Below are 10,294 nucleotides of genomic sequence, written 5' to 3'. Positions count from 1 at the left end.
GCAAAGACAACGCTTTTGCAACGCTTTAAAAGCGTTGTGTATTTTTTGTAAAAACATCATTATTGCAACGCTTTAAAAGCGTTGTCTTTTTTAAAAAAAATAAAAAAAATCTATTTACAAAATCATTTTTTATATTTACAAAACTATTAATTTTCTTTTATCATATCCAGATTCAAATTTGACATATAAAATAGCATTAATTAGCTTAGCTAATGATTTCAAACTCGTACCAAACAATAGAATTCAATTACAAAGTATTAGTATTTACAGGAGAATTCAACTATACAAAAAGATTAAATATTTATGTTTCAAAGTAGTTAGTGATATTCAAATTTAAAACAAAAAAAAAGCACAAAATAGCTAGCCGGCCTCTAAGACAACAATCTGCATGCTTACTTCTACTAGATATATTGATCAAAATGGATTGACGGCTTGAGACTGGAACAAAACACCTACCACCGTGTATCTGTCACAGAAAATAATACCATCAGTATTATGCAAAAGAAATTTTCGGTGGTAATAGCTGAAAATAAATGTCATAATTCACACCATACAATAACTTTTAAGAGAAAAATAATTAAGCATAAAATAATGGAGAATAGAGCAAACGAAAAATACATGTGCTACTTTGTTCCGCTATGAAAATATAGCAAAAAGAATAGCATAATTGGAGATGCTAGGGAAACCACTGTGAGACATAAATACATAATTAAAGATGCAGTGCAAAAAGAACAACATATATTTCATTTGAGTTCTTACACATGAACTAAAGTCGAAATCAGCATATGTTCTGATTTCTTTGGTTTGCAGAACTTGTAGTTTTATCAAACACAATTTGACTTGAAATTTTCCAATAGCAAATGTAGTTTTCCGGTGTACTAAACTATACATATAAAATATGGCTTTGATTCTAGAGTGCAAAGAAAGGATGACCCTTCACTTATCGTCTAAAACTCAAACAGGTTGCTATATTTTTTGTTTCAATTGAGTCCTTAAACTTGCAATATATACTAAACAAGTCCATCCCATTGGTACACTTAAAACACAAGAAACAAGTTACTGACTGAGCATCTAATCACATCACGTCAACACCAGATTATCAACAGAATATAACAACTATGTAAATTCAACCATGAAGCATGGAAAGGAAAAGATGTGTATTTAGAGTTGCAATACATCTCACTATCATTGAAATAGTTCTCCATCCATTCATCTAAGGATGGATCCAAGACTTCATTACTGAAAAGAAATCTATCATCTATCACAAATTCTTTGATTAGAATAGCTGGAAATCCACATCTACTGCTAGAAAAATTCTTTTCGAGGTAAGAAAATTAAAACCTGAACACGTGAGATTCGACTGTAAATTTTGTGTGCATATTTTTGCTGATGTCGAGTCCTCCTGAACCTAAAGTAAAAAAATCAAACGCATCAAGTGGATGCTTTAGCCTAATTTGAATAAAGTATTAAGATGAATCTAATTTATCTAACTGAAGTAACAGTCTTGGAACAAACTACTTCAGAGGACAAATGCTCATTGACGGCTGTGGCACCATCATCATCAGAAAAAAAAATTTAGAACATGACGCCTTTTCACTCTTGATGCCCCGTTTGCTTCCTCCACGCCCTTCTCGACCTCATCTGCTACCATTTATCTCACTTGAGATTTAGAAGGACTTGAAACAGTCAGAAGAGAAGGCAAAGTTGACAAACACACCTCCAAAATCCAATTCGTCTAAGTCGAAATCACCAAATCCTCGAAGTGGAGTTTGATTTCCCATCATATCATCCCATAGAAGTAAAGCTGTGAATTTGAGAAATAGGTACTAAAACGTAAATTCCCTTGGAAAAAAAAAGAAGAAGAATTAGTTGTAGAAAACAAACCAAATTGGAAATATGTTGGCAGGCAACATTCTTCTTCTTCCTGCCATTGCCACATATCGCTCCTACAAATTCCACAGGACATTAGTACGGAGTTTCAAAAATTATTTTAACTGAGCACTCAAAATCTCAAGTTCCGGCAGATCATCAAACAACAAGCTGCTTCAGTCAAAAATGGTAATGGATGCGATATCATCCATAATTGTGTTGCCTCGAATCGCACCCAAAGGGCTCTCGGCTCGATCAAGGATGAGATCTAACTCGGGGAAGAAAGCACGAACGGATCAGCCTTGCTCGCCTCGCGTGGTGGCAGAGCGAGCGACGAGGAAGCAAAGAGACGACCCGTTTCCCTTTTCCTTTCATATGCTCTGCGATTCTCCATCATCCGTACCGCTTTCCGCCTTCGCAAACCCTAACAAAAAAAAAAGATGAAATGAGGATGAATCGGCTTTAACAAATCACCCCAGGCCATCAATAACAATTTTCTCCGACAAACTAGAGCAAGACAAAGACCGAGCTGCAAATATCGATCTTCCAAAGAGGAGGCCAAGTGCGGAGGGTGGCGATCCAAGAGCGGAGTGATTAGGGCATTTGCTATTTGACGAAGAGGTGAAGGAATTCAGAGGAGAGGAGGTTCGCAGAGAGGAGTTTGCCGGAGAGGGGTTTGTTGGAGAGGAGTTGGATGGAGAGGACGTGAGAGGAGTTGGAAGGAGAGGGCGTGAGAGGGGTTCGGGAAGATAGGCATGAGATGAGGAGTTGTGAGAGGGGTTCGGGAAGATAAGCATGAGATGAGGAGTTGTGAGAGTGAAACCTAAGGGCACTTGATCCAACGGTTTGTATTATCTCATATTTAGATGAGGGTTTAATAATACACAACGCTTTTTAAAAATCGTTGTCATAGACACTAAAAAAATACTAATAGACAACGCTTTTCAAAAAGCGTTGTGCTTGACCCATAAAAATCACTAATAGACAACGGTTTTTAAAAAAGCGTTGTCTATTAGTAAGAAAATAAAGGAATAGACAACGCTTTTCACTAAAAGTGTTGTTAAAAAGAAAAAGACAACGCTTTTAAAAAAAAACGTTGTCTTTTAAGTGTTGTAAAATCTCAATTTTCTTGTAATGTTAAATAAAAATTTCTCTTGTAAAAATTCCCTTCATGGGGAAACTTTTATAAATTAAAATCTCTCTATTAAAACATGTGGATGATTTACAAAAAGAAATATTTTCTCTAAAATTAAAATCTTTCTTTCAATCTACAAATAAGGAAAGATATCAAATCTTTTCCTAATTTTTTGTAGAAACTATAAAAGGAAAGATTTAATTTTAAAACTCTCTTTTAAAATCATGAGGATGGTTTCATAAAAAGAAAGTTTTATCAAAAATTAAAATCTTCCTTTTAACTACAAATAAGGAAAGATATCAAACCTTTCTTTTAATCTTTTGTAGAAAGCTATAAAAGGAAAGATTTAAATTTTAAACTCTCTTTTAAAACCATGGCTTCCATATAAGAAAGATTTTAAAAAATAAAATCCTTTTAATTTATTGTGGTCGGCCACACCAAGCTTGGGTTCAAGCTAGGGCCGACCACCTCTCACCTTGGTTTGGCCGGGCCTAGCTTGGGCTCCAAGCTAGGCTTGGTCGGCCACCTTAAGGTGGGTAAGAAGGTGGGTATGGGTGGGTATAATACTTTATAAATAAGAGGGTACGACAGGGCCCAAGCTAGGCTTGGTCGGCCACCTTAAGGTGGGTAAGAAGGTAGGTATGGGTGAGTATAATACTTTATAAATAAGAGGGTACGACAGGGACCGAGAGAAGGAATTGGTTTTGGTCTCCCGATGAACTTGAGCTTCCCGTGTTCGCCCCGAACACACAACTCGAGTTCATCAATAATAACTCATACCACTAAAGAGTTATTATTAAACTACCGCACCAATCTCATATTACTATATGGGCTCCTTCTTATCATGAGTGTGTTAATCTCCCTGTGTTTAAGATATTGAATGCCCACTAATTAAATGACTTACTGACAACTCTCTTTAATTAATATCTAGTCCAAGAGTAGTACCACTCAACCTTATTGTCATGTCGGACTAAGTCCACCTGCAGGGTTTACATGACAATCCTTATGAGCTCCCCTTGGGGACATTATCAACATAGATTACTAGGACACAGTTTCCTTCTATAATCAACAACACACACTATAAATAATATCATTTTCCAACTTATCGGGCCTCTTGATTTATCGAGCTAAATCTCACCCTTTGATAAGTCAAAGAAATAAATATTAAGTATACGTGCTTGTTATTATATCAGGATTAAGAGCACACACTTCCATAATAACAAAGGTCTTGTTCTTTTATTAAGCCAGTATAAAAATAACTTACTTTAAATGGTCCTGCTCAATACACTCATAGTGTACTAGTATAATTTTATAGTCAAGATAAACTAACACCAAATTACACTACGACTATTCCAATGGTTTGTTTCTATCCATCTTGTCGTGAGCAACTGTTTATAATTTATAAAGAACTGATAACATGATCTTCTGTGTGTGACATCACACACCATGTTATCTATAATATAAATTAATTGAACAACTACACTTAAGTTATAAATGTAGATATTTGACCAATATGATTCTTATTTCTATGTAAATATTTATACAAAAGCTAGGCTTTTAGTATACATTCCAATAATCTCCCACTTATACTAAAAGACTATGCTGCCATATACCCTGCCATATATCTGATTCCCAACCCTTCAACCTGCCCATCAAAATCTTTTGCCTTAAGGGCCTTAGTGAAAGGATCTCCCAGGTTATCACCTGATGCAATCTAGGCGGCAACAACTTCTCCTCGTTATACAATGTCTCGTATTGGGTGGTACTTGCACTCTATGTGTTTACTTGCCTTATGGACTTGTGGTTCCTTCGAGTTTGCTACTGCGCCACTTATTATCACAATACATTATAATAATTATTGGGCAAACCAGAAATCACATCTAAGTCCATCATGAAGTATCTTAGCCATACAGCTTCTATAGTTGCCTCAGAGGCTGCCACATACATAGCTTCCATGGCGGAGTCCGAAAAACATTTATGCTTAACACTCCTCCATTGTTATGGCTTAACTTCCTAAAGTAAACACAAAACCCCGAGGTCGACTTACTATTGTCCCTATCTGATTGGAAGTCAAAAATCTGTGTAACCTTCAGGAAGCAAATTATCTGCTTAGTAAACCAGCATATAATCTCTAGTCCTTCTCAGGTACTTTAATATATGCTTTACAGCAGTCCAATGTCCCTGTCCAGGGTTACTTTTGATATCTGCTAACCATGCCCATGGCAAAGCAGATATCCGATCTCGTGCATAGCATACATTAGGCTTCCGATAGCCGAAGCATAAGGAACTGCCTTCATGTCCTCTATCTCCTTTGATGTCTTCAGAGACATCTCTTTAGATAAAGCTACTCCATGTCTAAAAGGTAGAAAACCTTTCTTGGAGTCTTGCATGCTAAAACGAGCTAGGATTGTATCGATATATGAAGTTTGGGATAAGCACAATATTCTTTTCTTGCGGTCCCTTATTACTTTGATCTCGAAAATATGTGCACATTCTTCCAAATCCTTCATATCGAATTGCTTGGACAACCATACCCTTACTTCTGACAACATTTTGATATTATTTTCAACTATCAAAAATGTCATCTACGTATAGTATAAGAAATACCACCACGTTTCTATCACACTTCTTGTATACACAAGACTCATCCGGACACTGAATAAATCCATACCGGATGTTCCAAGACCTTGAAGCTTACTTCAGTCCATAAATAGACCGATTGAGCTTACATACTAGATGCACTTTGCCCTTTGCAATAAACCCCTCTGGTTGCTTCATATGGATGCTTTCTTCAAGACTTCCATTAAGGAAAGCTGTCTTGACATCCATTCGCCAAACCTCATAATCCATATGAGCAGTAATAGATAAGAGTATCTGGATAGACTTAAGCATGGCTACTGGTGAAAAGGTTTCCTCATAATCGATACCCTTTTTCAACAAACCTTGCTTTGAAAGTTTCCACCTTCCCGTCTGTCCTTCTTTTTATATTATAGACCTAATGACTTTTACACTATTTGGTGATTTTACAAGCTCCCAGACTTTATTAGAATACATATATTCTAATTCTGTATTCATTGCTCTTTGCAAAGATGCTATATTTTTATCTTGGAGTGTTTCGTCATATGTTCGGGAATCAGGTTCATGTTTACCTTGGATCAAGTCTGACGACTCTCCAAAAATATGAATCTTTCAGGTTGCCTAACAACTCTCCCACTACGACGAAGCACTGTCTGTGGTTGTGTATCATTTGTGATACGTGTTACAATTTCTTGTGATATTTCATCTTGTACTGTTGGTACTAGATTAGACGTGCCCTTTATTATTTCTTTAAGAACAATTTTTACTTATGGGCTTATGGTTCATTACATAGTCCTCTTCTAAAAATCGGGCATTGGTGCCAACAATAACCTTATGATTTTTAGGACTATAAACCTCCTTTCGTTTCTCTAGGATAACCCACAAACAAGTGAACTCCTGTTCTTAATTCCAACTTATCAGTGTCTTCCTTCAGCATATGTGCTGGACTACCCTAAAATCGAATATGTTTTAGACTAGGCTTACGCCCATTCTATAATTCTATGGGAGTAGAGGGTTCTGACTTAGAAGGTACTATGTTCACTTCCGTTTCCAGAGTATATCCTCAAAACGAATTTGATAATTCTGAATAACTCATCATTGATCTAACTATTTACATAAGAGTCATATTCCTTCGTTCTACTACACCATTCTGTTGGGGTGTACCAGGTGCAGTCAGTTGGGATTGAATCCCGACTTCTGATAAGTGACTCCTAAACTCTCCTAAGAGGTACTCGCCACTACGATCTTACCGTAGTCTCTTGATACTTTTACCTTGACGTTTCTCCACATCAGTTTTGTACTCTTTGAACTTATCAAAGCACTTAGTGTTGGATCGAGACGCGCTAGAGGGGGGTGAATAGCGCTCGTGGCTATTTTGATCGTATCGGAATCGAAGAACTATCAAAGTAAATATACGCAGCGGAAATAACGAATGCAATCACAGAGGGACACAAGAAGTTTTACTTCGTTCGGAGCCTAAGGCGACTCCTACTCGAAGGCCCGCAATCCTTGATCGCTTTCCGTGGGCAACAACTATAAGCTCGTAAAATGTACAATAAGATATTACAATTGAAAGAACTAAAACAAATTATACCGACAACAATAAAGTAGCAGAATCTGAAGCTCCGGGTTGTTGTAGCACTTCGGGACATCTCATTAACAACTTGTGGCGTAAGGATTGCTTGGAGTTCGTTATTGTTGCTACTCGAGACCCCTTATAAAGTGTTCAAGGCGCCTTGAAGCCCTTCAGGCGCCTTAAACAGCCGAGTCACCGGGGGATCAGACTTGGTCGAACTTCATCCAGTTCAAGGCGCCTTCGACCCAAGGCGCCTTCAACCTTCGACCAAGGCGCCTTGAACTTCATCTAAGGCGCCTCAACCTTCTGCGCTGGCTTTTCCTGACCCGAGGCGCCTCAAGCTCCATGGAGGCGCCTCGGACACCGTTCATCCGAGTTGTAACTTGCTCCTTTGTTCTCGCAAAATGTGTTAGTCCCAAACACATACCGTCAAAACAAAGTTAGCACGTAAACATAATGAATGATAATAATGAAAGTTTTGACAACATTCGAACTGTCCGGGTTTCCCGAAAACCCTAGGTCGACCAACGCCTATTGTTCCTCTACGGGGAACACGTCCTCACCTACTCCACTCAGGAGATTTACCTGTTGCCAGTGCGATCCTCCAGATCGACTAGACTTTTGCTCAGCACTCGACGCTTCCGGACTTTCTGCTGGACATCCGCTTCCCGACTAGTCCAGTCTTTCACCTGGTTTGCGACACCAGGACTTTCCACCTAGGGTTACCACCCCCTAGGACTTTTGCCTGAAGCCATCGACCTGCCAAGACTTTCCGCATAGGGTTACCACCCCCTATGACCTAGGGTTACCACCCCCTAGGGTTTTTCCCTTTGCCTAACCGCAGCTAGGACTTTTCTCCACCTAGGGTTACCACCCCCTAGGACCTAGGGTTACCACCCCCTAGGACCTAGGGTTACCACCCCCTAGGGTTTTTCACCTGCCTAACCGCAGTTAGGACTTTCCTGAAACACTCAACAAAGCTGTCAGATCACAAAACCCCTTAACTTTGAATCCTTTGCCATTATCAAAACTCGGGTTTGATCGTCGGATGCTTCCCGCACCAACACTTAGACTTGTGGCATATCAAGTAAATGTACCCGTATCTTGAATAGTCGTCTATAAAAGAGATGAAATATTCGAAACCACCTCTTGCCTAGATAGTCATAGGTCCACATAAATCAGAATGAACCAATTCTTACACATCTTTGGCTCTATACCCCTTAGACTTTAAAATGTCTCTTGGTCATTTTTCCATCCAAGTAAGCCTTGTAGGTTGGAAAGTTTTCCACTACCAATGAACCCAAAAGTTCATCGGCTACCAATGAATCCTACTCAAGTTAATATAACCTAGCCTTAGATGCCAAAGATATGATTAGTTCATTTCTAAAGGCTGTTTTCTCTTATTAGAGTTAGAAGATGTGTTATTAATTTTCATTTGTTGCATCATGGGAGTTATTTGGATTATAAATTGCCAACCAACGTACCAGAGCTGATAACTTCTCTCTTTTTCTTGATAACAATTTTGTTATCAAAAGAGACAGAATATCAAGTTCTTTGAACTGAAATCTAGTTCTTTCTAAACTTGGTACGTAAAGATAATTTCTCAAAACCCATGTTTTATTCCTATCGGAGGATAAACATCTCCCACTGCAACAGCTGCTACTTTTGTAGCAGTGCCCTTGTAGACAGTGATTTCTCCTTCATATAGTTGTCGAGTTTCCTGGAACCCCTATAATGAATTGCAGACATGATCAATGGCTCCTGTATCTGCACACCAGGTACCGGTAGATAACACCACTAAACATGTTTTAACAACTAATGAATAAAATACACCTTTATTGTTCTCAATTCTGAGAGGACAGTCCACCTTAGTGTCCAAGTTTTGTTTCCAATCATTATAATTAGAACTACTAAGTCTACTATATAGAATAACAACTAGGGGATTGACAAACATTTGAAATCCTAAGAATCACAAAAATATTTGGTCACGACCAACACCTTAAAAATCCCCGTGAATTTTGTATGTCACGTTAGTGCGGACGTATACAAATTCAAACTTTAAGAGGAGATTTTATCCATTAATTTTATTATCTCGTCAATCTAACTTTATGACAAATAAAATTAATAGTTAGTCTGTCTTTGACCAAATATTTGGTCAAAACTTTGAATTTAAAATAATATTGATTCTCAAAACAATATCATTTAAATTCACCAACACCTCAATCACCATGAATTTTGCATGCCACGATAGTGTGGACGTATACAAAATCAAACATTTGTAAGAGAAGGTTTTACCCATTAATTTTATTCTTGTCAACCTAACTTTATGACAAACAAAATTAATAGTTGGTTTTTCCTTCGATCACACAAATAATAGCAGTGACTCCGATCGGGAGGATACTATTAAATGTGTCTAAGTGTATACAATTTGTAGGACCGTGATCGTTCGATAGAGGGGGGTGAATATCGATTCGAAAAGTCGAGTAAAAATACGCAGCGGAAAAGTAAATGAACACAGTTGTTTTTACTTCGTTCGGAGCCTGTGACGACTCCTACTCGAAGGCCCGTGGTCCTTGACCACTTTCGTTGGGCAATTACTAGCAATTCGAATATAATTACAAAATGAATACAGGAAATGCTAGTGAAACAAAGTAATACCGACAAAGAAATTAACTAAAAACCGAAGGAGCACTTTGTCGGAGCTTTGTTGGCGTCGCAGGAGCGTAGAGCAGCAGGACCAGCAGTAGAAGAGTTCTCAGATTGATGATTCAAGAAGCTCCATCCCTAGGGCTTCTTTTATATGCTGCTCCGGGCGTCTGGATTTCTTCCGGGCGCCTGGAATGTGACGTAGCTGCTCAAACCGAGATGCTCCACGTGGCGATGACTTGGCTGGATATAATTTGCCTTCCGGGCGCCCGGATCCCTTCCGGGCGCCCGGATCCCCTCCGGGCGCCCGGACCACCTTGTTCCAGAAAACTCCCTTTTCCTGCAAAACAAAGTTAGTCCGAGGCAATATATATCCTGCAACATAGATTGTTAGCACATTTTATAATAGTATGAATTAGCACAAATAGTATGACTTAGATTCCGTCTTTCCGAGACCGGAATCTAGTCACGATCTCGACTTAGACATCCGA

The 10,294-nt window shown here is 38.5% G+C and overlaps 1 long non-coding RNA gene across 3 annotated transcripts; it reads right to left on the bottom strand.

Annotated features, from left to right (window-relative positions):
* Nucleotides 1–227: 227 nt before the first annotated feature.
* Nucleotides 228–2,675, bottom strand: LOC121998566. Of its 3 annotated transcripts, none has more exons than XR_006116539.1 (6): nt 2,395–2,675; nt 1,885–2,293; nt 1,718–1,804; nt 1,492–1,641; nt 1,342–1,408; nt 228–466 (listed from the first exon to the last, which is right to left on the bottom strand). It is a non-coding gene; the product is annotated as an uncharacterized LOC121998566 (long non-coding RNA). The 3 variants fall into 3 exon arrangements; XR_006116540.1 differs by having other exon boundaries at nt 1,519–1,641; XR_006116538.1 differs by having other exon boundaries at nt 1,342–1,641.
* Nucleotides 2,676–10,294: the final 7,619 nt, after the last annotated feature.

Source organism: Zingiber officinale, chromosome 6A (assembly GCF_018446385.1).
Source record: "Zingiber officinale cultivar Zhangliang chromosome 6A, Zo_v1.1, whole genome shotgun sequence".
Classification (NCBI taxonomy): domain Eukaryota; kingdom Viridiplantae; phylum Streptophyta; class Magnoliopsida; order Zingiberales; family Zingiberaceae; genus Zingiber; species Zingiber officinale.
This window is presented reverse-complemented; position numbering and strand designations above follow the sequence as displayed.